The 23,436-nt window shown below is 44.4% G+C and overlaps 1 protein-coding gene and 2 pseudogenes across 2 annotated transcripts in view; all 3 read left to right on the plus strand.

Annotated features, from left to right (window-relative positions):
• SGR2 (shoot gravitropism 2 (SGR2)) overlaps positions 1–23,436 on the plus strand; it is a 279,626-nt gene that overhangs the window by 234,462 nt on the left and 21,728 nt on the right. The gene's annotated exons all lie outside the window — the stretch shown is intronic.
• On the plus strand, positions 15,983–17,626 carry LOC148032015 (uncharacterized; annotated as a pseudogene).
• On the plus strand, positions 18,212–18,866 carry LOC148032016 (uncharacterized; annotated as a pseudogene).

Raw genomic sequence — 23,436 nt, forward strand, 5'->3', positions numbered from 1 at the left:
AGGCGGCAGTTCAGAACCCGGAGGCGGCTCCTCCGTGCATGGCACCATATCCTCCGGCTCCTCTGTATCGGAATCAGGGCCAAGGGCTGCCACCGTCCGGTCGAGAAAATCCATATCCAGGCCAGCCATACTGTTGTCTGCTCTCTTTCGCTCGCTCCCTCACTACAACAGCAGGATGTACTGTCTACAGTCTCTACTCGTCAATAATCTGCTGCCTCCTAGGCACAAATCTGTCCTTGTAAAATGTCTATCTGCCTGTCCCTATTCTGTCGTGTCCCGGCCTGCGCAGGGACGTATTCTGCAAGCACACCCTTTGATCCTGGCGATTCTCTGGTCAGGGCTTCCACGATGCAGCGCAGCACGATTACAGGTAGACAGTGTGCAGGTCACGTTGGCGGGCCAGGTAGGCAGTGTGCAGGTCACGTTGACAGGCGCCCAGGGCCAGCGCAGGTGACAGCATCCCCGATTCGCCCTCTCTCTCTTTCGCTTTCTCTGCCTGAGCCCTGCGCACAGGGGACCACGCAGAGTTGCACAGGCCTGTGCACGTGATGCTGGTTGCGCAAGAAGGCAGGGGCGCAAAGCTGAAAACGATTCGCTGTAGCGAGCTGAGATGCGACGAGGACAACAGGACGATTTGCAGGAACGGAGCAGCTATGGCGATCGCGACCTCCTCCAGCAGTCTGTCGCCATCACGCGCCGTCTCTCTCTCTCTCTCTCTCTCTCTCTCTCTCTCTCTCGGTAGCAAGGGGGGAAAAGAATAAGGTGGTCTCTCTTGTTCGCTTAAGGGGGAGGTTTTATAGGGGTTTTTTTTTTTTGGGTGGGGGGGGGGGGGGCATAATGTATTATTGGCATCATCGTTATCTTCCTTCCCCTCGCCACCTATTTGGCGGCGTCTAGGGGGGGTGGGATTAAAAAAATTTAAACTAATTTTATTAAATTTGGGGGGGGGGGGGGGGGGGGGGGGGACTCGTATGCTAGGGTATTACATCCTCTCCCCGTTAGAGAACTCGAGATATCCTCATCTCGAAAGAACTGGGAAAGAAAAGCATTAATGGGGATTAAGGCCTGTGGGTTAGGACCCACCATGCGTCTGCTGCACTACTCATAATGACTCAAGTAGTGCAACTCATATTATTGTAATTAATCGTAGGTACAAGAGTAGGATTTATTCCCAAAACAAGTATTACATGTCGATAAAATTTCTAGGACTGCTAATCATTCTGAAAAGGTGTAGTGGGTTCTAGGTCTTCGTCTTCATCTGATTCCTCTATATATCCGAAGACTGCACTTGTGTAGCTTCGTTTCCTTGGGGGTTCAATGTCTTCCACACTTAAGTCAGGGTAGTCTGCTTGGATATGCCCCAGCTTATTATAATGGAAGCATTGACGGTAGGGACATCTCCTACGGATGTGCCCTATCTCACCCCACGTGTGGCATCTCTTGCCCTGATCTCGGAAATCCTCTTTATTACAATTGTCTGGTTTAAGTTCTTGGACGATTGGTTTTGCTTGAAATAATGCATTTTCTAAGTCCATTGGATGCATTGCTTCTAAACGGTGGTTCAGAGAAGTGTTCATGCCATGGCAGAACTTGGATACTTACTGCACAATATCCATAGGTGGTGCGTATTTTAGTAGGGTTACAAACTTTGAGTAGTAGACTTCCAAGGTTAATTCTAGTTGCTTGAGCTTGAAGAATTCATTCATCCTCAAAGTTTGGTAGGTTGGCGGAAGGTATCGTCCACGTACAGCATCTTTCAGCTGAGCCCAAGTAATAGTGGCTTCACAAATACCTTGATCTTTGCACCATTGCTTCCACCATATCCGAGCCTAGCCAACTAACTTAAGTTTGGCTATCATTGCTTGATTGGTAGAGGCAGTTCCCGCAACAAAGAAATAGTCATCCATCAACTCAATCCATATCTCTGCCTCGGCTGCGACGTCTATCCCTTTTCCATCAAACTCGAGTGCCTTAATCTGCTTGAGAAGGAATTTATTCTCTTGCATGTCAACATTCGTGGGTGTAGAATGTGTCTGACAATCAAGCCATACCACTTAGGTTATTATATTTAGGATATATCTACGAACCATACATTAATCAATCACATATCATTACAAAGTTTCGCTCTAATACCAACTGTAACGTGCGTGTCTATCTGCTGTCCAAGCACGTTTTTAGCGATCCATCAAGAGATGAATCTAAGCGACGCCGCTCGGCACTCCCATGGAATGTTACGGGGTTTGTCGCCTAGCATTTCCCAAGTCTGCCTCGCAACGGAACGATCTAGGATCGACCTAAAATCCGAGTTCGTAGTGGTCAAGGTCTCCTGACAGTATTCTAGCGTCGGGTCTTGGACATCCTACTTTATGCAAAGATAACGGAGCCGAAGCAAACCCATGCCGCACTTGGTTCAAGGAGAATGGGAAACGAGAGGAATGTGCCGCTCAACATCTCTGCCCGTAGGGCATAGTCCCATTCCGGTACCCTAAAACAACATGAATCGGGTTCTAACTTAACAATACCTAAAGTCGAATGATGGTAAAACCTTGTGAGAAGCCTCCCAGTTCTCTGGGAAGCACTTGGTTCAAGGGGAATGGGAAACGAGAGGGATTTGCGGCTCAACGTCTCTACCCATACGGCATAGTCCCACTCCGGTCCCCTAAAACGGCATGAATCGGGTTCTCATTTAACAATACCTAAAGTCGAACGACGGTAAAACCTTGTGAGAAGCCTCCCAGTTCTCTGGGACCACCGTGCTGTAGAACAGACCTGTCGACGGTTCTGCCTACCTGCTTCCCTTGATAGCTTTAGTTTTCTAATTGGATCCTACCACAATTACGTGTGACATTTAAAACCAGCTTCCTTAATTAAGCCTTTAGGGAACAAGGTTCGTTTTCATAATTTACAGTACAGACACAAAAGCAGAGTAAGCAATCCTTTTGACAAAACAAATTCCTTAACTTATCTTCACGTCAATCTTTGTCTTCTGCCCATACAGGAGAAATTATGTATCCCTTCTCTCCCACAGAAGTATCCTGTCCAAATCACATGGCACCATAATTTCCATCCATTATCTAAAATAGGATCTTCCAATGCCACAGAGGTTGGGCTCACAGCAGTCTTCAACTCCGTTCCAGACTCGGCAAGGGGTGTCCAGTGCTCCACTTGACCCCAAGTGACCTAGGAGTGAGACACAACTTCCATGGCTGGCCTTTTCACCATGCGACCTTTGGCCCGTGAATCGAGCAGTGCCCTTCTTGGGTTGAAACACAATGTGACCTTGGAGATGATCCACCCACGCAAAATATCATTCCTTAATTAATCCAATTAAGAATCAAGCACAAGCAAGGCATTCAGCCCTAATATCATTGTCTAAGAAAACATTCATTTATTCCCATGGCAACTTGTCATCACAAACCCCTGCTATGCATTTACCATCAATCACAAGTACTTGGAATAATCATCCAAACCACAATCCAACAATCAACTGAATGTAAAAATATTTAGGGTGTTGTTTGATGATCAACCAACAACCAATTGTATCTTTTTCCAAACAATGCAATAAAGATCACGATATCATTTCCATCGCATATCTGCTCTCCCCCTTGGGATCAAAGAGCGATACTATGCAGAATTTTAATTGACTTTATCTTCCTTTCCCCTAAAGAACACGATACATATTTGTAACGATGCAAGACTATCTTTGAATGCAAAGTAATCCCTGAATTATTGTGCGAGTTGTACTCAACTCATGGTTTGGCAGCACAAGATAACTCTTTAACCATTACTCAATGTGAATCCTTCATAGGATGGATGCAAGACTTTAATGCAGGATCAACTTGTGTACCATAGATGCTTATTTCGTATAACCTTTTCCATGCATGTACCGTCTATGTGCACAACCCTCAAGGTAACCTTATATGCCTTTCATGCTGCATTTGATTTTGTCATGTAGCACTGGGATGCAATGATTGTATTTGGGTACAAGGTTTTGTGCGAACCTCAACACGCCATATACATAAATCTATACAAGGTCACCTTTGGTTGCAGAAAGAGTTATCCCATAATTCCCTATGAGTTCATTAACTATTGAAAAATAGATTCAGGTTACTTGTTAAGATGAACTCATGCGCATGCCAAAGCGATATACCCTATGTCTCAATGAATAGCGGAAACGGCAATTAGTACTTGGATATTGGGATATGAATTATCCATCCCCGACATTGTATTCATATTAGCAATAACGCCCTCGCCGGTGGCTCCATTGTTGGATGGGGAATTACCGTTGGTGCATGTCTCCCTCCATTTGGGGGCCATACATTTGGCTTATAAATCTCTCTCTCTCTCTCTCTCTCTCTCTCTCTCTCTCTCTCTCTCTCTCTCTCTCTCTCTCTCTCTCTCTCTCTTTTCGTAATCTCTCTCTCTCTCTCTCTCTCTCTCTCTCTCTCTCTCTCTCTCTCTCTCTCTCTCTCTCTCTCTCTCTCTCTCTCTCTCTCTCTCGTCGGAGAGGGAGCGTATCGGGGTGACTCTCTATACATTATTTGGTCTATACATAGATGAAGTGTCTGATTACATAGACTGAGGAGGAGGAGCTGGAGCCAACCTGGCAGGGGTTCTGACACCGATATTACTGTATGCAGATGATATTGTTCTCATTTTAGACTCACCGGAGGGATTGCAATGCCATCTAGACACTTTGCACATCTTCTGTAGAGACAAAGACCTCACAGTGAACCTTGGGAAGACCAAAACCATGGTTTTCAATACTTCAACAGCATGGGTGACTAGATCTATGCACCAGTGCACATTTGGGGGAGACATACTAGAGCATGTGAGGGAATATGTCTATTTGGGAGTCTTCTCTGGCCCACGTTTTTCGTTGAGAGGGGCATCAAAGGCATGTCTGGCACGTGGATACGCAGCACTAGGGGCACTCGAGTATTTCACACGCAATACAATGTACACAAAGTATAGATAAGATACAACATAAAGGAAAGTGGTCTACTAAGTCAAATAGTGCATAACTAACTGTATTAAACAAACGGTGCTATAATTATGCCAACCGTAGGTCGGTGCAAGTGATAAGTCAGTTGGCCATGTGAGGAACATAATGACCACCAATGTGCTACTTGTAGACGTACAAACCCATCTAACCAAATGATCCATCTCATCAATGTTTGCTTGTGTTGAACTTGGCATCTCAACATCGATGAGGAGGGCGAGAGTAAGATATGGTGGTGGTGGAGATGGAGGAGGTGGTGATGGTGATGGTGAAGGTAGTAGTACTAACAATGGTCAATGTGCTCACATACAGTTCCAGGAGCCCTACACCAAACTCTGGTTGTTTGACACCCTAGTCACACCTACATTACTATATGGAGCAGAGATATGGGGTTGCAACTTGTACCACAGGCATCTTAGCCCACTCACTGATCAGATTGGAATAGAGAGGGATTATTATGATGGTTGGGATAGCATGGAAAGGCCATTAATCATGATGATAGCATGCATGATTAGGAGTAAGCCCTCCACCCCACATCCCATTGTTAGAGTAGAGCTAGGGGTAACACCTATAGCTACGGAGGCACTCTTCAGGGTAGTGACCTTTTGGCACAGACTATGGGAACTTCCGCACCATAGATACTCTAGATTGGCACTAACCTCATCTAGACAACTAGCAGCAGGAGGCGAGAAGAACTGTTGGTTTTCACAGATGGCTATTTGGATGAGCCTACATGGTTTGGATATTGACCGGTCTTCCACCTTTGGATTATAGCCTTGATTGCCCTACACTTTCTCTCAACTAATCAGAGCTAAACCAGGTGATCAAAGCTGATATCTTGAGGATTGAGACAGCAAGGACATGGATCCATCCACCACTCCCTCTAGGATTGAGGATGGAGTTCTACAGGAGTCATTTATTGTCTCTCTCTAATGATGGTTTCACTATTCGGCCAGCATATATAGACACCCATCTCTCCCATAGCATACGGGTTGCTATCGAACAGATTCACACCTCCTCACATAGGCTTCAGATGGAGACAGGCAGATGGACAAATACCCTAGTAGAGGATAGGACTTGTGAGCTTTGTGGTCGAGAGCCTGAAACGGAGAAGCACTACATATGCCGATGCACAATATACTATGACATATGAGGATGGTACCATTGCCTCTTTTGTGATGGATTTGGACCTCTTCGTCACGTCATGGAGTACAAGGACCAGAGATGCCTAGGTCTCTTCCTCCTGGAGCTCGAGAGGCGCCGAACTACACTACTACAAGACAGGAGGCCAGCTCATCCAGAAGGACACACACAAAGAGCAGTGATAGACTTCTTCTACAGAGCCGACCCTACTAACACGACCAGCCTAGCAGAGTCAAAGCCACCCCGCCAGACACCTTACAGGCCACGCCGTGGAGTCACATTGGATAGAGCCATTTCCCTTCGTCGAGTACGACAACCCCATCTTCCACGACCACGTCCAAGAAGGCCACACCACAGCCGGATCAGAGCCATTATCATGAGACACTGAAGATTCACCACCAGGCATATCAGTGAAGGAGCTAGGGACCGCATCATAGCTGAGATCATGTACAGATCTTGAGATCAACTACAGCCCATAGTCTCCAACACACTTTTTGTACATGGCTCTATCAAATCTGGTTCTCCTTTCCTTTCCTTTTCTTTTCTATCGATGGAACAACACTACACATGGTTCAACCCTAGTATAGTCCCACCGTATAGTTATTTTCAGTATTGTTTCATAGGCCACCCACTTATTTGTAATGTTATCTTTACCTTACTGATGAGATGACATTAGATATGGATGTACTCTGGATTTTGTCTCATAAGCCACATTCGCCTTATGTAGACGTTAATATATCTTTCTTTCTTTCTATCGCAAAGGGGGTTCAACCCGCAAAAAAAGGGAATAAGTTGCGGGGGAAGAGATAGAGTGTGTGGTCACCCTCTTAGGAGGGGAAGGGAGGAATCTTCCAAAACCTTCTCTCCCTCTCTCTCTTACAATATATCACTTCTAGCATGTCACATTTTGATGTCCAGTGACAATCGACATTGTACATGATTTTGTCTCATAGGTCAATTTTGGACTCAGAAGACCTCTCTCTCTCTCTCTCTCTCTCTCTCTCTCTCTCTCTCTCTCTCTCTCTCTCTCTCTCTCTCTCTCTCTCTCTCTCTCTCTCTCTCTCTCTCTCTCTCTCTCTCTCTCTCTCTCTCTCTCTCTCTCTCTCTCTCTCTCTCTCTCTCTCTCTCTCTCTCTCTCTCTCTCTCTCTCTCTCTCTCTCTCTCTCTCTCCCCCCCGCGTCGTTCGTTCCGTTCTCCTGCCCATTCGTTCCATTCTCCCATCTGTTATCTCCTTTCTCTCCCCGTTGTTCGTTCCGTCAACACACACACACACACACTCTCTCTCTCTCTCTCTCTCTCTCTCTCTCTCTCTCTCTCTCTCTCTCTCTCTCTCTCTCTCTCTCTCTCTCTCTCTCTCTCTCTCTCTCTCTCTCCCCCGCGTCGTTCGTTCCGTTCTCCCGCCCATTCATTCCGTTCTCCCATCTGTTCTCTCCTTTCTCTCCCCGTTGTTTGTTCCGTCAACTCTCTCTCTCTCTCTCTCTCTCTCTCTCTCTCTCTCTCTCTCTCTCTCTCTCTCTCTCTCTCTCTCTCTCTCTCTCTCTCTCTCTCTCTCTCTCTCTCTCTCTCTCTCTCTCTCTCTCTCTCTCTCTCTCTCTCTCTCTCTCTCTCTCTCTCTCTCTCTCTCCCCCCCCTCCGTTTGTTTGCCATTCTCCCATTCTCTCCATCTATTCTCCCGTCGCTGCCCCGTCCATTATACCTGCTCTCTCTCCCTCTGTTCTCCAGTTTGATCGTCCATTCGTTCTTCTCCCCGTCCGTTCTCCCATCGCTGCCCCATCCTGTGCGCTCTCCCATCCGCCGCCACTGCCCGTCAGTTGATCACGTCACTCCAAGAAAAGGGTGGAGATCACACCACTCCTGGAAGGGCCGAACAGGAAGGGAGCTGGAATTATATTCGAAGGCCCTCAATTGTGTTCACACCGGTGGAGCAATATGTCGTAATCAACTTGTGCCCAACACAACAAGACGGAGTTCGCCCCCAAAATGGAGAAGGTCCAGATAGAGTAGATAATTACCAATGCCATCAACAAAGTCAAGTAGTATGACAACGGACTGAGCATAGTGAACACGCAGCTGAATGATAAGATTAAAAAGTTGGAATTGAAGATAGAAGCCCAAGATGGGGAGATTCAATCACTTAGGCAGCTACTGCCTGACATTCAGCTCAGCCCCAAGCTAGAGGAAGGAGAAATTCAACCTAGCATGACCGAGGAGCTTACGCGCATCAAAGAGGAAGTACAACTCCAAAAAAAGAAGAGTCGACGAAGGAGGCCGTTTCTTGGGCAGAGATGCTCAAGAAAACCCAACAGCAAGTAGAGGAGGTGGAGCAATGGATTTAAATTGCAAAGAAGGGGAAACACCTAGCACACGCACCTACAACAACCATAATCAATGACACATTGGAGGAGGAACAAAAAAGGAAAATGTGAGCACTCCATGTTCGGGTGACGGGGCTGAAGATACATGAAAAAGTGGATGAGGACACCAAGGTGGTATACACGTTAATGAATATTAAGAAAGACACGCATGTCTCCGCTTGGAGAGTGGGCAAGAAAAGCACAGAAAGGGAGAGCTCAAAAGAGCATGCACTCATTCTCCACTTCCCCACCATGGAGGCTAGGAGAGACTTCCTAGCTCAACATCCTACATTGAAGGGGACCGGTGTGTTTTTGGGTGACAATCTCACACCAACCCAACTAGCCCACATGAGGAAGTGCATGCCAAAAATTAAGGCAGCCAGGGGGGAGGGAAAACTCACCTTCTACAGAGGAGGGAGAGTGGTAGTCATGGAGAGGCGCCACAAATGACGGCGTGAGACCTATGGACCTATGGGACCATCCTTGCAATGGCAGTCTGGAACTGTAACGGAGCCCTCTGATTGGATGTGGGAGCTTTTGAGGAGACATTCAAAGGGAGAGATATAGTGTTCTACTCAGAGACGCATCAGGGACCACATACTACACTTCCACGGGTGAAAGGCTATAGGTGGGAGTCAACTTGCAGGAAGGAGACACACACAGACCATAGTAATCGCGGGTCGGGAGGAGTGGCAATGTTATTTAGGGAGGAGCTACAACAGATGATCCAGGTAGTCCGCAGAGATGAGCAGGCCAGATACAAGGGGTGAGAGTGCGTGGTGAGGAACACACTTTGTATGTTGCCGTATGCTATTTTCCCCCTATGACGTCCCGATACACCCCACCCAAAGGGCAATCACCATATGTGGCTTTGAATGAGGATATTTGGGAGTTCTCGAAGAAGGGAGAGGTTATCTTACTAGGAGACTTTAATGCTAGGACAGCCTCCCATGAGGTGTCTTTCTTTGATGCATCTGAGGAGATGCTAGAGGAGCAGGATGTGTTAGAGCTACAGCTGGAGAGGACATCTCAAGATATGGGGGAAGTCACCGAATATGGGAGATACCTTGATGGATGACGGAGAGTCAGATCAGAAAAAAAAACGATGAAAAAGCACGAGTACTTCTTCTCCTCCCAACCACGTCTAGATAAGTGCTGGCCCTCTACACGGATTCCTTTGCCAGCCGTCAACTTCCTGGAGTCCTATTCCTGGACTCTCTTACTCTCTAGGCTCCCCTTAACCCCGTTTGGGCGTCCAAGAGCCCGGACGGTCATTCTCGTGCATGTTCCCCTAGATTTACCTTAATGTGACATTAAATGTTACTTTTAATGTCACATTCCATATTTATGACCTTAATGTGACATTAAATATCACTTTTAATGTCACATTAATGTGACATTAAAAGTGACACTTAATGTGACATTAAGGTGCCTGAACAAACTAAAACGATGAAAAAGCACAAGTACTTCTTCTCCTCCCAACCACGCCTAGATAAGTGCTGGCCCTCTACACGGATTCCTTTGCCAGCCGCCATCAACTTCCTGGAGTCCTACTATTCTTGGACTCTCTTACTCTCTAGGCTCCCCTTAACCCCGTTCGGGCATCCAAGAGCCCGGACGGTCATTCTCGTGCATGTTCCCCTAGATTTACCTTAATGTGACATTAAATGTCACTTTTAATGTCACATTCCATATGTATGACCTTAATGTGACATTAAATATCACTTTTAATGTCACATTAATGTCACATTTCCTTCCCCTTAAGAATCGGTTTCGTCCTCGAAAACGATACTTGGAAGGTCTAACTGTAAATCGGGAAACCTTTTCTTTAAAGTACTTACTCGCTCCCATGTTGAGCTTTCTTCTGAACAATCTTTCCACTTAACTAAACATTCTTGATAAATAGTATTCCTCGTTCGTCTATTACGAACATTTAATATTTTTTCTGGTTTATGTGGATTAGATTGGTCATAGAATAACTCCTCAATATCATCATTTAAGATTAGATTATCCAAATCACCCAGCTTCTTTCTTAATTTACTTACATGAAAAACTGGATGTATTTTACTACCAGCAGGTAGTTGGAGCTTGTAAGCCAATTCTCCCACCCTTTTAAGTATTATGAAAGGACCACAATACCTTGGTGAAAGCTTTGGACAGTGTCCCTTTTTCATAGTTTTAGTTTGTTCAGGCACTTTAAGATAGACCAATTCTCCTTCTTCAAAGGAGATGTCTCTTCGGTGAGGATCTGCATATGCTCTAGCTCGATTTTGAGCTTTTTTAATATTTTCTTGAGCAAATTTTAACATACTATTCATATCCTCCAAAAAATCTTTAGTTGCTTGAACCTTTTCCTTATGCAGTCCTACTGCAAAAGGAGCTCTGGGCTGAAACCCATACATTAACATAAATGGACTATATCCAGTGGAAGAGTGCTTGGCACTGTTATATGCAAACTCTGCTATCGGCAAATACTCTTCCCAATTAGTTTGCCTTTTACTTACATATGCCCTAAGCATATCTTCAAGAATTTGGTTAACCCTTTCAGTTTGCCCATCTGTTTGCGGGTGATCCGCCGTACTCATGCTAAGTTTAGTATCCAATTTCCTAAATACCGCACGCCAAAAATGGCTATCAAATTTTCTATCCCAATCAGAAACTATATTTGCCGGAAGGCCATACAATCGGTATATGTTCTCTACGAACAATCTAGCCAATTCTGGTGTTTTAACATCAGTTGAAGTTGGAATAAACCTAGCCATTTTGGTTAACCTATCCACAATCACCCACACAGAGTCGTGCCCCCTCTGTGTTCTAGGTAGAGCAACAATAAAGTCCATGGAGATACTCTCCCATTTTCCCGAAGGAATTTCTAATGGATGGAGAAGTCCTCCCATTTTTAATTTTTCAGCTTTATTAACCTGGCATTTATTACATTTGACCACATAGTCAAGGACGTCCTTATTCATTCCAGGCCAATAGAACTGCCTTTTAATAAAAATATAAGTCTTATTAACTCCTGGATGTCCCGCACTAGGGGTATCATGACACTCAAAGAGTATCTGGCACCTTATTTCTATATCTTTCGGGACACATACCCTACCCTTGTAGAGTAAATAACCATTATCAATGGTAAAATTCTTCCACTTGAATCCAGTTTGAGCAACCCCTGATGCTTCATTTCCTTGTTGAACATCCTCAAATATTCCTTCCTCAGTAGAAGCACTTCCCTTTGGATCCCCATTTTTTATTGCTTCCCATATATTGGAATATGCTAGATCAACCTGGCATTTCCCTTTTAAAGATTCAAGCAAATTGGAAGTGAACTAAGTAAAACTCAATTCATTAATGATGGGCATTCTGCTGAGTGCATCAGCTACTATATTATACTTTCCTTTTCGATATCTTATCTCATAGTCGAACTCTTGGAGGAGTTCGGCGCATCTGGCTTTACGCCCGTATAAATTTGGTTGATCATTAAGCCACTTAATGCTTTCATGATCCGATAAAATCAAAAGTTTGGCACCATACAAATAGTGCCTCCATTTCTTCATTGCATGTACTATTGCATACAGCTCCCTCTCATAAACAGAATAATTCTATTTTGCACGATCTAATTTCTTGCTTTCAAAAGCAACTGGTCGACCTTCTTGTAATAAGACCGCGCCTATTGCCTTATCACTGGCATCAGCTTCAACCACAAATGGTTTATTGGGATCCACTATTAATAATACTGGAGCTGTAGCAATAGCTACCTTAAGTTTTTGAAAACTTTCATTTTGGTCTATTCCCCAATTAAAACTTTTCCCTTTCCCTTTAAGTTGGTCTGACATTGGAACAGCTATTTTGGCATAATCTCGAATGAATCTACGATAAAATCCAAATAAACCTAGGAAGATCTGCAGCTCTTCCAGGTTCCTTGGAGGTGGCCATTCAATAATTGCCCTTACTTTTTCTGGATCCATGTTGATTCCCTCTTTCGAGATAATATGCCCTAGATATTTGACCTCTTGTGCAAAGAATTCACATTTAGTTTTCTTCGCATGAAGGGAATGTGTTCTTAACAGTTGGAATATTAATTGTAAGTGTTCCAAATGTTCTTCTCTTGATTTACTAAAGATCAAGATATCATCCAAAAAGACTACTACAAAATGTCCTAGATAGGGTCGTAAAACACTATTCATCAGCTTCATAAAGGTAGCTGGAGCATTAGTGAGGCCAAAAGGCATCAGCAAAAAATCGTAATGCCCGTATCTAGTACGAAATGCCGTCTTGGAAACATCTTGTGCCTTAATTCTTATTTGGTGATAGCCTGATCTTAAGTCTATCTTTGTGAAGAATTTTGCCCCTTGTAATTGATCAAAAAGATCTTCCATTCTGGGCATAGGAAATTTATTCTTCACCGTTATTTTATTAAGTGCTCTATAGTCAACACAAAGTCGCATAGAACCATCTTTTTTCTTTACCAATAAAATTGGTGAAGCCCAAGGTGAATTACTGGGTTGAATAAACCCTTTATCCAGGTAATCCTTAATTTTTCTTTCAACTTCTTGATGTTGTGTTTCACTTAACCTATACGGTGGTTTTGAAATTGGGTGTGTATCCTTATTTATATCAATTGGGTGATTTATATCACCCCTATCTGGTGGAAGGCCACTTGGTAAATCAGAAGGAAACACGTCTTTAAAATCATCTAACAAACTATTCAATTCATTATTAACATTCAACTCACAAACATAAGAAAAATGTTGCTTTATATTACAGAAAGTAAAAGTATTCTGTACAGGAAGAGACCATAGCATATATACCTCACAAACTTCCTTCTTTATCAGCTTCTGAACTTCAGTAGAACACAGCAAAGGATTATCAGATACTTCATGTTCACCTTGAATGACAAAAGTCTTACCATCCCTTTCAAATTCCAGTGTATTATGGTGATAGCTACGTTTTAAGGATGGTTCCAATCCCCATAGCCACTCCCTCCCTAGAGCAATATCAGCTCTTTCCATGTTCATTATTTGGAAATCAAGCTTATCTTTATATCCTTGAATCTCGATTTCCAAATTAGATACCATTGTATCCCATATTTTATTGTCTTGGCCTTGCATCATACGAACAACATATTGATGCTCACTGTTTTGTTAGGGAAGTTTCAATTTTTTGACAAGTGCATAATTTATAAAATTATGTGTGGCAGAGTCATCAATCATGACTCTAACCCTTTTTCCAGCTATCAATCCATGTACTCTAAGTAAATCATGTGGCCCAAAAGTAGGCTGCCACATAGAAGTTGACATACAACACTTATGTTGTACATCCATGTGCAAGACCTCTAAAGATTTATACTTTTCATGGCCCTTTAATTCTAAGGTCTGCACTACATGGATTTGTTTTTCTTTTCCCTTGCCCTTGTCCTTATCATTTCCTTTGTCTTCCCCCTTTTTCTTTTGAGGGCAATTCCAAGCAGCGTGGTTAGGGGATAGGCAATTAAAACACAACTTTTCTTTTTTGGCCTTATCAAAGTCATCAGGACTTAACTTTGGCCTCATATATGGTTTCTTTTCAAAAGGTTGTCTTTTACCCTTTAAAAATGGCATTTTTTTTTTAAATTTGTCCACAAATTTTGAGGTTTCCAATTCCTTAGACTTGGGCTCCATATTAGTGAGACTAGTGAGTGTACCTGGACGCATACTATCTTCATAAATTAATACAAATTTAATTGCCTCTTCCAGCGTCTTGGGTAAACTCCGTTTTACTTCCTTTTTACAGGCTTTATCCAGTCCCCTAATGAATCCTCTTGTTTTTTGGAATTCATCTATTCCTTCCAGTTTGAGGATTATCTCACGATATTCCTCCAGATATGTCAGCAGGGGTCTTTCCTTTTGTCTGACATAATCCCAATCTTCCCAATTTCTTTCCATTTCATTTTCAGGAATAAATTCTTTCAAAAAGACGGATTCAAATTGAGCCCAAGTTTCAGGTATTTTATTCGCCTCCTTTAAAGTTCGCCACCACTTATATGCTTTGGGCCCCAAAGTCAAACTAGCCTCCAGTGCTTGGAGATGTGGTGGGGTATTTTTTAATTTATGTAAATCTTCCCATTTTTGGAGGAAATTAAAGATTGTGTCTTTATTCCTATCTTTTTCCTCCCCGTAAAATTGAGGTGGTTTCATATCCTTTAGAACTGGATTATCCCTCAATTTATGGTAAGTTTGGGGTTCCTTAGGATCTCGCATAGTCACATCTAAATCTTTCGATGAAGATGGGACATCCGAGATTTCTATCTTATTTTTATCTCTTTCCAATAATAAAGTTAATTGAGATTTTATTTCAGTAAGTGTTTGGGTTAAAAATTCCATTTGAACCCCCTGAGTTTGCACACGAGCAGTAAGATCATCAAATTGCTCTCGCGTAGCAAAAAATTCTTCCCATTGTTCTTCTTGTATGTCTGGTTCATGGGGATCTACCATAGGTTGATCCCCGGAACTAGAACTTTCCATTACCCTTTCTTTCCCTTTTTCTGCCATTAATACACTGGAATTGGAAAGCAAAAATAAGAAATTTGCATACAAGTAAAATACTTCCCTGATTTTTAATGGCAGGCAGTGACTGTTGATTTGGAAAGAAACTCGAAGAGTAAGAAACAGATTGTATCTTCCCAGATTAGAACAGTGAAGTAATCATGCTGGAAATTCAATTTCCTGACTTCAGTCGTATATGACATTCTTCTGTCCCTCTCACAACAATCCCAGTCATATCCGTCTCAGGAGCAGTCGCAGTTACCCGTCAACAGCAATCGTGACAGAGTCACGTTTTCTCACGACCCCACGTCTGGTCTGGTTCCACGCAACCCCACGTTTTATCTTTTCTCTGCCCGTAACGTAGGGTGTCACATTAATGTGACGTGGCGCTTCTCCCTTTTGTTTTCCTTCACGGCCCGTCACGTTTTCACGGCGCCTGGTACTCACCCGATGTGACGTGGCGCTTCTCCCTTTCGTTTTTCTTCACGGCCCATCGCCTGGTACTCACGCGACTTTACAAAAGACTGACGGCCTGACTGGCGACTGACAACCTGACGGATTTCTGATAATAGATGAACAATTAACGATCCGAGACGTTGAACCATAGGCTCTGATACCAATGATGGATGACGGAGAGTCAGATCAGAAAAAAAAAAATGAAAAAGCACGAGTACTTCTCCTCCCAACCACGCCTAGATAAGTGCTGGCCCTCTACACGGATTCCTTTGCCAGCCGTCAACTTCCTGGAGTCCTACTATTCCTGGACTCTCTAACTCTCTAGGCTCCCCTTAACCCCATTCGAGCGTCCAAGAGCCCGGACGGTCATTCTCGTGCATGTTCCCCTAGATTTACCTTAATGTGGCATTAAATGTCACTTTTAATGTCACATTCCATATTTATGACCTTAATGTGACATTAAATATCACTTTTAATGTCACATTAATGTCACATACCTTGTGGAGATGGGCACAGCACACAGGTTGGCCATTCTTAATGGCCTAGCTAGATACCCCCTATCTGGTGCCTTCACATGTTATCCTCACCGACATGGTGCCAACATAGTAGACTATGTTATTGCCCCACCGATACTGATATCTCACATCCAGGACCTCTTAGTATCCCCATGCCTTCTCGGAGTTGCAGTGGATCATGCCTACCTATCATTCACCATTGACCTTCTTCAATTCACTGACACACAGACCCATCATGCAGCTTACCGTCACCCAAGATACCTCTTTCCCAGAGAGAGAGAGAGAGGATGCCTATGAGGTAGAGATCCTTAGATTGTTACATGATACAAACCCCAACGTTCCATTACAGGAGCTGACTCAGCAGTTCAGTGAGGCCCTACACATCGCTGCAGGTGTAGCTTTCCCATACTCACGACCCATACAAAGAGCCTCCACAGGGATGATACCTCGGAATAGCTAGTATGATGATGAGTGCCGTGAGACCAGAGCACGGCTACAGAGAGAGATAGCATTGGGGTCCACTACCCACAAACAGGCACAGATACTCTTTAGACGCCTCACATGGTGGAAGAAGAGAACGTTTTTGGCCCAACTGGAGCAAGACCTATTTGAGTTATTCTTGAGCCATGACTCTAGAGAGGCTTGGAGGCTTTTCAGAGAGCATTGCCCAACCACACCTATTACGTCCACCGCTGTCTGGGAGGAGTATGCAGCTAGTCTTTATACTGTGGAGGGTCAGCTACCTCTTCGTGATCCACTTGAGCCTTGTCGAGAGACCACCACTTTCTTTACAGAAAGTAGGGTCCGAGAGGCCATTAACAGACTTAGTTGAGAAAAGGCACAAGATCACGATGGATTAGTAGCCGAGCACTTGATCCATACTAGAGATTTGGTGGCAGGATTCCTAGCTTACATGTTTAACAAAGCCATGTGTGAAGGCCTACTAGCAAGCTGTTGGAGCACGAACACTATTGTGCCTATCCTCAAGTCAGGGGACCCTACTCTACCCAGTAACTATCGGACTATCATGGTTGGGCATACATTGGCTAAGTTATATGCTTCCATCCTTGAGCATGAGTTAAGTAGGTGGACAGAGATGTGGGGTCTTAGAGCCCAGGGACAGGCTAGCTTTAGGAGAGGCTTCTCCACATTGGATCACATCCTCACACTCAGAGCAATCATTGAGGAGGGAAGGGCCCATGGCCGACGAACCTACTGGTGCTTTGTGGACTTCCGCAAAGCCTTTGACACAGTACCGAGAGATAGGCTGATAAATAGATCGCATACCATGGGAGTACCGAAAGAGCTTAGTTGGGATATTTTGGCACTGTATGAGAGAGTTGTGGGCAGAGTCCGGACACTTGAGGGCCTTTTGGCACCTATTTACTCCACCATTGGGGTGAAGCAAGGATGCCCCCTCTCTCTGGCCTTATTTGGCATGTACATTGATAGGATTGTTGACTACATTTCACAGGAGGGAGATAGAGGAGCTCCACTAGCTAGCACTTGGATACCTCTCCTAGTGTATGCAGATGACATTGTATTGATAGTTGACTCTCCAGAGGGTCTATAGAGACACTTGGATGCACTACACTCCTATACTTTGGACAGTGGCCTTTCAGTGAACCTTGGTAAAACCAGGGTGATGGTATTTAATACTACACCACAGTGGGTCAGGAGATCAGCACCTAAATTCACATATGGATCTGAGGAGCTGGAGTATGTGGATTCTTATACATACCTAGGAGTCTTATTCAAAGGGCCCACCTTTTCTATGCGAGAGGTAGCAAACACTAGACTGACTCGCGGATACTAGGTGGTTTGGAGAGGATGTGCTCACAGGTGCAATTCCAAGAACCCCATACCAAGCTATGGCTCTTCAATACACTGGTCACATCCACACTACTTTATGGAGCACAGATATGGGGGCCTAGTCTTGACCACCGTAGCAGATCAAGGCACACTTATGACGGATGGAGGTCGATGGAGAAACCTCTAGTGTCCATGATATCCAGGATGATCAGATGTAAGGCCTCAGTGCCACATCAGATCATCAAAGCCAAGCTAGCAGCTACTCCGATTGTGGTAGAGGCCCTCACCCGATCAGACGCATACATACATAGCCTATTGGACTTACCCAGACACAGATATGCACGGTTGGCCCTTGAGTCCTCCAAACAGCTTGCCAGAGAGGGTGATACTTCGTGTCGGTATGGACAGATGTCGGCCTGGTTTGAGCTGCATGGCTTTAGCATGGACAAGTTACCCCCCTTCCAGTACTCCCTTGATGCACCATCTCTTGATCTGAGTAGGTTAGAGATCTACAAGATCATCAGGATGGATCTTACCCAATTGGATATCAAGCGGACATGGTTGATGCCAAGGCAGGAACTAGGGACAAAGATGGCTTTCTACAGTGTGCATTTCCTTCATACTACAGATGATGGATTTATTGTTCGGCCCGAGATACATGGACACCCACCTTTCCCATGGGATCAGATGTACTATTGGCCAGTTGTGTACCTTCTCACATCAGCTAGAGATTGAGGCTGGCAGATATAGATCCATCCCACCAAAGAAGCGCATATGCCACGTATGCCAATTAGAACCAGAGACAGAGGAGCATTATATTTGCCGCTGCCCAGCGTATTATGAGGTCCGTGGTTGTTTCCACTGTCTCTTTAGAGACGGATTTGTACCACTATCCAGAGTCATGGATTTTACCGATCAGCAATGCCTTGGCCTCTTTCTTCTTGAGATACAATGGTTTTGTGACATGCGCCTCAGGAGTATAGCTGCCCCAGGACATCGAGGCCCTTCACAGAGGCAGCTCACAGACTTCTTTGCAAAGGAGACTCAGAAGACTTCAATATAGTTACAGCCACAGTCCACACGAGAGCCTCTCTCACCGCCACAGTCCACACACAGAGGAGTACTGATTGATCGAGCCGTTCAGCTTAGCCGATCTAGACGTCCTAGGCCTTGGCACAGACACCGACAACACCTTCATAGGCAAATACAAGGGATTATTGCTTGGGCTAGAGCTAGACCCTCCATACCCACATGAGACTGTACCATTTGGAGCTCATTGTTACTAGATAGAGCTCTGTGTTTTACACATAGCTATAGTTAATTTCCTTTCTTATTTTGCTTTGTGCTACATACATGTTTTTCCTAGACAATTGTACTATCATAGACATGATTGTAACTCATGGTCTCATAGGTCATTTTGGCCTGTTGTAGACCAATTGAGTGCCTTGGTCAATATGTCTGTAAAGTTGTCTAATGAAGGCACAAACTCTAGGCAAATAGTACCTAGCTCAACCTGCTCTCTAGTAATGTGAAAGTGTACGCCAACATGCTGCATCCAAGGTGTGATGATCAAGTTACCAACAAAATGACCAAAAGGCCCACTAGGTAATGCCATGGAGGCAAACTATGGTACCAACTGATCCACACTTGGGAATGGCTCGGAGGGTATCCCAAGCCATGAGAAACCCAAAAGTGTGGAAAGGGAGGACGAGCTTCCATCATGGATACACCATCTAGCTAAGGATAAGAAGAGATCCTAAAGGCTATGCCCAAGGGTGAAGGACCTCCACTATGGTGTGTGAAGACATATGAGTGTTAGAGTGAAGCAATGTGGAAGCGAATGACCAAGACAGAGTGAACAGAGAGAGAGAGCGAGTGAAATGCAGAAAATCTGCACTGATGAATGCTGTATAAGGATGCACAATTATACGCAGATGCAAAGAGAATATCTACGTATGTCTCCACCTCGAAGATCTCAGTCTCTATCAGCCCCAAGGACAATCTCCATGGTTTGCAGCCTGAAATCTGTGGGACACAACTGACAGAGGCTGCTGGAGACAAAGCCTATAAATAGGCTGAAGATAATGGCCAAAATAATGCAGGTCAGCTGCAATTAATGCAGCCAACTGCTGGCCGACTGATGCAGTCCGACTGCATGCCACATGGCAGCTAGCCGACTGCCTACCACATGGCGCTTGCTGCCTGTCTGGGAGATGACTCTCTAACACCCCCTCTCAGATCCTAGACACAACAGAAGGCTAAGGGATCTGGAGTGCTGTCAAAGTAAAGCCTAGGGAAGTGCCCTGGTAAACAAAGTTGCAAGGTTGTCCTTTGTCTTGCAATAGACCAGGAAATGGTCGCATCCAAAATCTTCTCCCGAATGAAATGGTATTGAATCTCAATATGCTTCATTCGAGCATGAAACACAAGATTCCTGGCCAAGGCAATGCAACTCTCGTTGTTGCACTGTAGAACAGTAGGACCTCTGTCTACGGGCAGCCAAGCTCCTCCAGAAGATTGCGAAGCCACTCTATCTCACATGTAGTAGAAGACGTGGCCCGGTACTCCGCCTCAGTCGAAGAGAGGGAAACCGTAGGTTGCTTCTTGCTGCTCCATGACACAGTACTAGCACCCAAGGTAAAACAATAACCTGTGGTAGACCTCTGATGATCCACATCACCAGCCCAACAGTCGGAATCACTCCAACCTGTAAGGACCAAGTCCATAGCACCTGTACCAGCAGGATAGTAGATCCCAAAATCAAGAGTTCCTCGTAGGAACCGCAAAATCCTCCAAGCAGACTGCCAATGCACCATCTTGGGTTCACTCATGAGCCCGGCCAGCACACCTACTGTATAACATAAGTCAACACGAGTATTAAAAAGCCAATTCAAGGAACCAACCAAGTGCCTATAACGGATAGCATCCGCCAAGGGAGAATCGGAATAAGCTGTAGCCTTCCAATTCGAGTCCATAGGAGTCGTAAGAGACTTGTATCCCTCCATCTCACAAGTAGCCAAGAGTTTCTCTACATACTGCTGCTGGGAAAGAAAGATCCCTCTCGAAGTCTAATAGATCTCATGACCTAGAAAGAAGTGAAGAAGTCCTATGTCCGTCACCTCAAACTTCTCATGAAGTGCTGCCTTCGTCTACTCAACCATCTAAGTATAGTCACCTGTCACAATCAAGTCGTCCACATAAAGGACAAACAACGCACAACCTCCACCTGAGGTGTGTACATACAGCTAGGGGTCGGCTTTGAAACGCCAATACTCTAATTTCTCGCAGAGGAATGAGTCAATCTTCTCATTCCAAGCACGGGGAGCTTGCTTAATGCCATAGAGAGCCTTCCGCAACCTGCACACTTTACCATCAAAGGAATCAAAGTCTAGAGGTTGCTCAATATAGATCTCCTCCTTCAACTCTCCATTCAAGAAGGCAGACTTCACATCGAACTGATAAACTGGCCATCTCCTGTGGCTAGCCAAGGCAAGGACTACGCGAATAATGGCTATCTGTAAGGATGGTGATAGGATCGAGATGCAGTTGAGAGTGCAGTAGACAGTGTGAGAGTGAGAGAGACAGAGTGAAGCACGACACCCAAACTAATAGACTGAAAGAGTGTAGCCTGAAAGTACAAAGTATAACCCTTAAACCTTAGGGTTGTAAGGGGTGTTCACACCTGACACATGGTAAGTGCCCATAAGTGTGAAACATAAGCACATAAGCACATACGAAAATAAGACCATAAGTCTGGGGGAAAAAACCTCTCCTACCGAGAGTAAAAAGTGCCCCAGTGTCCTACTGATCACCGACACTCCCATATGAGCATAGGTGTAAGTGAGGCGTGAGTCAAATACCCAATAAACCCCCCTGGAGTGAAGAGTGATCAAGAGTACAAGGATCATCCGCCACCAAAGGATATCAAATTTAAAGCATCGCGAAATGCTTCAAATTTATCACGAGGAAGAGCTTTGGTGAAGATGTCTGCCACATTACTGGTAGTAGGACAGTAGACAAGGCTGATATCACCTGCATGTAGCCTTTCTCTGACAAAGTGATAATGGATCTCAATGTGTTTCGTGCGGGCATGAAACATTGGGTTCTGTGCCACTGCAATGGCACTCTGACTGTTAGTGAACAAAGGAGTAGGCTCCATAACAGATACATCCAGATCAGCTAGCAAGCGTCTAAGCCATACGCATTCAACTGTGGTAGTAAAAGCTGCCTTGTATTCAGCTTCACATGACGATGTGGCAACAGTGGATTGTTTCTTGCTAAGCCAAGAAATGCAAGAAGAGCCAAGAAAGAAACAATTGCCACTAGTGGAGTGACGTGTATCATAATCACCAACCCAATCAGAATCACTGTAAGCATGTAACTGTAGTGGTTCCCCCTTGGCATAAAGCAACCCAAGAGATCGAGTACCCTGCAAGTAACGAAAAACACGCTTGACAGCTTGCCAATGTGACATACGTGGCTGATGCATATACCTGCTCAAAGCTGAAACTGCAAACTATATGTCCGGCCTAGTGTTGCATAGGTAGATAAGACATCCAACTGCAAGAGCATATGTATGTATATCAAACAAATCACTGTCATCATGTAATGACAGTTTCAGTCCAGGTTCCATGGGGGTACAAACTGGCTTGCAATCCTGTAAGCCAAACTTCTCAAGAAGCTGCCCAATATACCTTGACTGTGATAGCCCAATACCTCGAGCATCATGTATGAACTGGATGCCCAAGTAGTAATGCAAAACTCCCAAGTCAGACATGTCAAAAGTTTGCTGCAAATTTTGTTTGAATGCTGAAATCTGATCAGCATGTGTTCCAGTGAGCAAAAGGTCATCAACATAAAGACATATAATCAGCATAGATCCCTCTTCTTTACATACGTAAAGGGTAGACTCAGATGAGTTGTTTAGAAACCCCTGACCAAGCAAGAAAGCATCTATTTTTGCATATCAAGCTCTAGGAGCTTGTTTCAAACCATATAGTGCCTTTTTGAGCTTGCATACCAAATGTTCTGAGCCTTCAACTACAAAACCAATGGGCTGCTATACATAAACTTCCTCCTGAAGTTCCCCATGTAAAAATGCAGTCTTGATATCTAGTTGATGCACTGTCCAACCATAATGTGCAGCCAAAGCAATCATAGACCTGATGGTCGTCATACGGGAAGTAGGAGCAAATGTCTCCTCATAGTCAATGCCCTTTTTCTGTGCGTAACCTTTAGCTACAAGCCGTACCTTGTATTTATCAATGGATCCATCTGCTTTCCTTTTCAGTTTGTAGACCCATTTCGTTCCAATGGCTTTCTTCCCAAATGGCAAGGACACCAAATCCCAAGTTTGATTCTTAGTAATAGAATCTAATTCAGCTTGCATTGCTACCATCGAATGCACACTGTGTTGTGCATCCTCAAAACATTCAGGCTCTTCATTATCAAAAGTACTTGCTGCCATAACAAACTCCATGGTATGTGCTGAATCATGCAAACGAGTTTGCCTTCTAGTACGACCAGCCATGGGTGCATCCAAAGGACTATCTTGCATAGTCTGCAAATACCATCTAGGTAACTATCTAGCTTCCTAAGTGTGTGCAAGCTCTTGCTGAATTTCAGTTTCAGCA

This window comes from Lygodium microphyllum, chromosome 8 (genome assembly GCF_053477565.2).
Source record: "Lygodium microphyllum isolate KBCC chromosome 8, Lygodium_microphyllum_v1.1.10, whole genome shotgun sequence".
In the NCBI taxonomy this organism is placed as follows: domain Eukaryota; kingdom Viridiplantae; phylum Streptophyta; class Polypodiopsida; order Schizaeales; family Lygodiaceae; genus Lygodium; species Lygodium microphyllum.